At 40.7% G+C, this 7,399-nt stretch overlaps 1 pseudogene; it reads left to right on the forward strand.

The window, feature by feature from the left end:
* Positions 1-6,851: 6,851 nt before the first annotated feature.
* Positions 6,852-6,993, forward strand: LOC115873450 (annotated as a pseudogene).
* Positions 6,994-7,399: the final 406 nt, after the last annotated feature.

Genomic DNA, 7,399 nt, shown 5'->3' on the forward strand with positions numbered 1-7,399 from the left:
AAGCCTTTAAGACCCCAGACACTATATCTTTGGACAGCCAGGCACCATCAGCTTTCTTCGCCACATTTGCTTATGCACCCATTTGTCTTCAGCGATCATATTATGGAGGTGAGCACACAATGATATGATTTTTTGTTCTTTGATGCCTGATAACTCATCCTTTTGGCACCTCGTGATCACACCGGCTGGTGTGCTTCTTCCATGGGAAAAACTTCTGAATTTATCAATGCAATTGCCTTATTCCCCAGGGGGAAGGTGGACAGTGTTTGTCTGTCTTTGTTTGTGTTTCTGCCTTTTGTTTGTTTGTTGTTATAGTTCTTGGGGGTTTTGTTTTAGTCATAATATGATCTCCAAAGTAAACTAGAATCATTCATAACCCTTAGATAAGCAAATGGCTTGAGGGCTCCTAATTAAAGCTAACCCCCATCCAAGAACAGTTAGTTCTTGTTACATGGCCCTGCTCAATATTCACCTTCATGAAATGATCACCAAAGATAAGGATGCTACAGCAAAGTGTGGTGAAGAAGGCAGAAGGTGGCCGGCTATCAACTGGAATAGGGTCTGGGGTTTTAAAACTCTGTATTCAAACAAGCAGCCATCTAAGTGACGAGTCAATTAAATCCACATGGAAGAGCCATACCAGCCTGTGTGATCCAACAATAACAATGACAAAGTCCAAATATGACAAAGGGAAAAGTATCAGAGCTTAAATGTAAATACTCAATTTGTAGAAGGCTATGGAGGACAGTGGGAGCCCAAATTCCATCTACAGAGTACTTGATCAGATGAAGCCTCTGGCAGATCCCCTCAGCCACAGGTCGGGGACTCAAACAGCTTTACTATCAGACAGAGATTAGTATACACTTGATTATGGCGGATCAAATCATGGTATAATCTGATACTTGGCCAGTTGACCTCCTTCTTGACCCAACCTGAATTTGCTCTAGTCTCACGTATTTCTTGCTTGTTCCACAACAGATATTTCTGCTCTAGCCTTTAAATACTGATGGTGCTTTTTTCTTCCTTACTCTTTATTTGTATTTTTATCTTTTAAAAAAATTTTTATTTTTATTTTTATCTTTATAGTCTTATTCCCTTCTTACCATTTTGCTTTACTTTTGTTTTTCATTGTCCCTGTTGGATTTCCCAGTTTGGAAACACAGAGGGAGTGGGTAAACAGAGGCAATAACTGATGCAATAGTTTATCAGGGATGCGGAGCTGGGTGGGGAATGGAGAGAGTGAAGGGATTTGGGGAGCAAACAATGGATGTGGGAAAGGGAGGGGGCACTAGAACTGATTGCAATAATGTATATATATAATTCATTTTAAAGGATGCTTAACCATGGAAGTGTATGATATGTGAATACTATGTCAAGAAAATGACTTTAAAAAAAAGGAAGAAAGAAACCAAACTTGACCTATAGTTACCATGGGTAAAGAAGCAAGAGTTTTGCTCAGGGGGCATTGAGTTTATGTCAATGGTGGTGGAATAATTTGGGAAAGGATATCAATAGTCATTGTACAACAGGAAGAGTGTCATCTATGGCACTGAATTACACATGTAGCCGTTGTGGAATTGGAGAATGTTTTGCTGTGTATATTTTTGCCACAATTAAAAAAAATAATAGTTACATGAATGAGTACAAGAAATTAAAAAAATGTTCTCGAATTGTATGTGGTGATAATTGTACAACTCTTCTTGATGTGATCGGACTATTGAATTGTATGACATGTGGAAGAAGTGCTAATGAAACTGTTAAAGGAAGGAGGAGGAGGAAGAGCAGTTGGTATAGCTTATTTTAACTGTACAGCACATGATTGCTTGCTGTTGCCTGTGAAATACTGTTCTGATTGTGGTCCACAGAGACTGATTATGATCCCAGGGCTTGTTCAGCTCAGACATCGTCCAGGAGGAGAACAGCAGAGGAGGCCTGGAGACAAACACAGACTCTGATGTTGAATCCTGACGAGCAGAACAGCTGCAAGCACCAACTCAGGTCTCTGGGGCCGGGTTCTGGGAATCCTTTTTTTTTTCTTTTAAGAGGATTTCTCTCTCAAAATGAGTGGAAAGTAATTGCTCTTTGCACACTCTAGAGGGAGGTGCAGACTTCCGCTAAATTGACTCTGCATGGTAAAAGGACAAAAGCCAAGAAGGGAAGGGAGCAAGGAAACACAAAGGAGTAGAGAGAGGTGGAGTAAGGGAACGCTGACGTCAAGTCGCCATGGGAATGAAATTTCTTAAGGCTAACAGTGAAACCTCAAGATTATGTTTGACTAATGCTCACATGCGACTTCCTTTTGGTTCAACAAGTCCAACTCTGGTAGTCTTTCATTTTATAGAGGGTGCTCATGTAAACTTTAATTGTATGTTTAAGTTGTAGTTCATGATACTTCATAAAGACCCTTGGATTAAGTAGGTGAAAATCATCACTATGTTAAGGCTCTGAATTAGGAGTTTCTTCCTAACAAATTTATTTCCCATAAAATTGATTTTTACTAGGAGGAAGTAGGAGATGTCCCTCCCCTCTCCCTTGCAGGGCTAGATTATGAGGAAACAAGAACATGAAGTACGTCAGTGTAAATCGTTTACTCTTGTTAAAAAGGAAATTGCAAGCATATGTGGCCAGCCTTCCTATTTGCATATTTGTTAAAAAGCAATTGACCAGTGATGATTCAGTTACTGATAGGTTTAGAAGGCATCCCTGAGTAATCCCAAGAGTTAAACACTCAAGTACCAGCTGCAGAATGGGTGTTTTAAATCCACCTGGGGGTGCCTCAGAAGACAGGTCTGGCCCCAAAAGTTGCAGGTTTAGAACCTCTGTGGAAGTGTTTTGCTCTGCAAAGATATTTGCTCTGTAATTTGGGTTTGATTCAAGGGCAACTAACAACAGTCTGTTCAGATGATAACTACCTTCTCTTTAGAGTCCCCTCTTTTTTCCTTGGATGGTGGTATACATTTAACAACGTCGACACTACCGTTTAAGGACATTGAGCACATGGTTTACGTTGTGCAACCACTGTGCCTGTGCTTTTCCAGGCAATCGCACCACCAGTTCATCAGCATGGACGCAACGTCCATTACGCAAAACCTCCCCCTTCGGAATTCCTTCCTGTCGCTGCTGGAAGCCACTAGTAATCTCTGATTTCTATATTTTTGCTTATTTACGTAATAACGTTATCCTATTTGTCCTTCTGTAGCTGACTTCCTTCGCTCGGCATGTTTTCCAGCTTCATCAGGACATTGTTTCTCTTGATGACGGAGTGAGATTCCAGCGGTGCTGGTTGTTGCTAGGTGCCGACCAGTTGCTTCCACATTAGAAGGAAATGCTGCCCAGGCCTGTGGCATTCTCGAACACGTTCTGTTTGAGCCCATTGTTGCAGTCATTCTGTGAACCCGTCGTCAGGGGCTTTCCTTTGTTTCACTGCCCTGCACTAGTCAGCATGGATTCTTTTTCCAGGGACCGGTGTGTCCCGACAGCAAACAGGCCCTGCGCACCGCCCCCACTTCTTAGGCGCACGCTGGCTGGACTTCTCCTGAGACAGATGTCTTTGTTCTTCTGGCCGTCCATGGTTCTTTCAATATTCTTCACAAGAGGGTCTGTGAAAAGAAGAGGAATCCACCTCATGGCTGCAAATCTCATGCAAACGGAGCCACCATTGTGAAGTTGGTACAGAACCTGGCACTGTTTCGCTCTATCGCACACAGGCTCGCCTTGAGTAGAAATCAGCTCCACTCACATGGATGTCTGCGTTAGTGCACACACTCATGCAACACAGCCATGCTTTGTTTTATCGTGGTTCACAGACGGGGTGTTTTTTTACTAAATGGAGTTTTTGGAAACTCCGTTGAGCAAGTCTATTGGCACGATTTTTCCATCTGCATGTGCTCACGTCAGGTCCGCACAGTATTTCAAACTTTTTAATAATGCTATTATGAAATACTTCTTAGTGCCCATACTGCTATTGGTCCAGTTGTGAGGATGTTGCTCTTCTGTATATTAAATCATAATCCATATTGAAGACAGCAATCCTTGATCATTCATCTGCAAGTATCTCAAGTCTCCTCACTTTCAGCAAGCAATGCAGTATCATCTGCATTTTGCAGGTTCTTAATTAGCCTGCCTCCAATCCCGATGCCACATTCTTCTTCATTTAATCCAGCTTCTCTGATGATTTGCTCAGCGTACACATTGAATAAGTATAATGAGAGTATGCAACCTGAAGCACGCATTTAAAAAATTTTAATTATTAAAATTTTAATTTTAATTCCCTTGTTCTGTTCATATTTCTACCTCTTAATTGTTGTACAGGTTCTTTATGAGCACAATGAAGTATTCTGGAATTCCCATTCTTCTCAATACTATCCAAAGTTTGTTATGATCCACACAGTCAGATATCCTAGTCAATGAAACACAAGGAAACATATTTCTCAGTCCTGGGTCAAGATTTATCTAATGTAAGCAATGGTATCCTTTGTTTCACGTGCTGCTCCAACTGTTCTTGAATCTCTTCAGCAAAATTTGACTTGTATATGATATTAATGATATTGCTGCATAGTTGCTGAATTGTTTTGAATTGGTATAAATATGGATATCTTCCATTCGGTTGGCCAAATAACTATCTTCTAGATTTCTTGGCACAGGTGAGTGAATGCTTTCCGTCCTGCGCTCTGATCTCTTATCTGTACCTGTGTACATGCTCTGGTCTAGCCCACAGTGAAAGGCAGGACTGAGGTAATGATAGTGGGGGGTGAGGAAGCCTCAAGGAACAGAGGAATATTGTGTGTGTCTATCGCCCAGGGTGCTACTATGCCCTGGCTGGCTCATCTCTTCCTTGTGACTCTTCTGTGAGGGAATGTCCCATTGTCTAGAGATGGGTTTAGGATCTCTACTCTGACCTGCTCCCTCCACCCCCTTCATCCGCTTGTTGAAACATTTTAATTGGTATTGTGACCATTCATGGAACCTTATTTTTGGCTAATGCCTTCAGTGCAACTTGGACATCTTCCTTCAGCACCATGAGTTCTTGGTCAGATGCTACATCGTGAAGTGTCTAAATGTCAAGTAGTTCTTTTTGGTACAGTGACGTGTATTCTTTGCAGCTTCTTTTGATGCTTCCTGCACCATTTAATATTTTGGTCATAGAATCTTTCAATATTGCAACTTGAAGCTTCAATATTTTTCTTCAGTTCTTTCAGTTTAAGATATTCTGAGAATGTTCTTCCTTTCAGGTTTTCTAACCCTAGGTCTTTGCACACTGCATTATGATATTAGGCTTTGTCTTTTCCATTTGCCCTTTTAAATTTCTATTTGGCTCTTCTACTCTATGATTTCTTCTACTTGCTTTAACTGATCTATGATTAAGAGCCAGTCTCAGAGGTCTTTTCTCACATTCACGTTCATCTTTTCTTCTGTTCTATCTTTGTAATGACCTTTTCATTCCTTTAGGCTCTTGGTGACAACCCATTGCTCGTTAAGTCTTCTGTCATTAGTTTTCACAGGGCTAATTGTTCTTGAAATGTTCTCAAAATTTAGGGGGAATATAATCACGGTCATCTCTGGCACTCATGGACTTGTTTTACTTTTCTTCAGCTTGAATCTGAACTTACATGTGACCAGTCGATGGTCTGTTCCACAGTTAATCCCTGGCCTGGTTTTAGCTGCTCATATTGTATTTTGTTCACATCGTTTCCTACAGATATAGTCGGTTTGATTTCTGTGTAATCCATCTGGAGAAGTCTACATGTATAATCACTCTTTGGGCTTTTGAAGAAGTATTTGGTCTTGCAAATTCTGTCATTCTAGCTGCAGTTTCATTTCTATCACCAAGGCCATGTTTTCCAACTAGTTCCTTTCTCTTTGTTTCCAACTTTTACATTCTTATCATCAATAATTATCAGTGCTTCTTGATCACATGTTTGCTCAATTTCAGGTAGAATTCTTCAATTTCTTCATCATTAGCTTTAGTCGTTGATATGTAAATTTGAAAAATGTGGATATGTCTTCCATAGATTCCAAGTCCCATTTTTTCCCTAAGTTCCAATTATTAATAAATGTTTTTAGCTGTTTCTTCCCATTTTGAGTTGTGCCCATCAGCAAACGAAAGTCCTGAAAGCTTTATGCATCTTTGTCATTAGGTCGACTCTGCTTTGGGAGGCAGCTTTTCTCAGTCGTCTTTGGAGTGCCTTCTGATCTGAGAGGTTCATCTTCCGGCACTATATCTGCTGCTATTTATGAGTTTCTCGGTATCTGAAATATTCCCCCATCATTCACAAGGTTTTACTGGATAATTCCTCCGAAGTAGACAGCTTACTCCTTCTTTGGAGTCTGTTCTTATTCTGGAAACTCAGCTGAAATCTGTTCACCTTGTATGACCTGCTGATGTTTGACACACCAAAGACATCATTTCCATTATTACAGCAACCTGAAAGCCATTGCTGTTCGACGAATGAATAGACAAGTAGTGAAGATCGAAATGGTCAAGGGCTTTATCGTGTTTGGATTCACAAACAATGCTCATGGAAGCAGCAGTCAAGAGATTTATTTGTACCAAGAAACTAAAACCTTTCTGTGGCTCACTTTATTGCACTATTTACTTTATTGCGGTTGTCTGAAAACAAACCTTCAACATCTCAAACTATGGCTGTATTTTGGGCATCCCAAATTTTGTTTATCCGTTCATCTCTTGATGGATATTCAATTGTTTCCTAGAAGATGACTCTGAAAGCTCAAAAATGTTCCACTTGTCTCAGACTTGTAAATCCATATATCTAGAAAAACTGTTTCCTTTTTAATATGAGATATTACTTAGGTAGCTGCTGTGCCTACATTTTAAATTTTGTGTATTTTCTATACTGACCTGGCAGGGGAGATACCATGATCACGGAGGTGGTTTTGCACTCCGGATGTGCTGAGCCCTGCGATTTCCCCAAATGTGGGAAACGTGACTGCATAATTTGTGGTAGTGGCAGCCTGCGTTTGCGCTCTCCCCCGGGGGGGGGGGGGGGTTAAGTATTCTCTGTTACCATGTAATGGACACAATGGTTAGGTCAACTGGAGAACAAAATACTTCCAAATTTAGTGTTGTCTAACATGTATTTTATTTAACTCATATTATTATTAGATATTAGAAGTCCTGGTGGTGTAGTGGCTAGATGTTGGGCTACTAACCGTAAGGCCAGCCATTCCAAACAGCAGCTCCCTGGAAGAAAAATGATCATCTTGCAAACCTACACTGGCAGTTCTATCCTGTCCTATAGGGCCAAAATGGACTCAATGGCAGTGCATTTGGGGGGTGATTGTTACATACTACAGTGAACCCTCGTTTATCGCGGTTAATCGGTTCTAGACCCTACCGTGATAAATGAAATTCCGCGAAGTAGGATTCCTTATTTGTAAA

This window comes from Echinops telfairi, unplaced genomic scaffold (assembly GCF_000313985.2).
Source record: "Echinops telfairi isolate 266 unplaced genomic scaffold, ASM31398v2 ScPeMD7_7468;HRSCAF=8506_0, whole genome shotgun sequence".
In the NCBI taxonomy this organism is placed as follows: domain Eukaryota; kingdom Metazoa; phylum Chordata; class Mammalia; order Afrosoricida; family Tenrecidae; genus Echinops; species Echinops telfairi.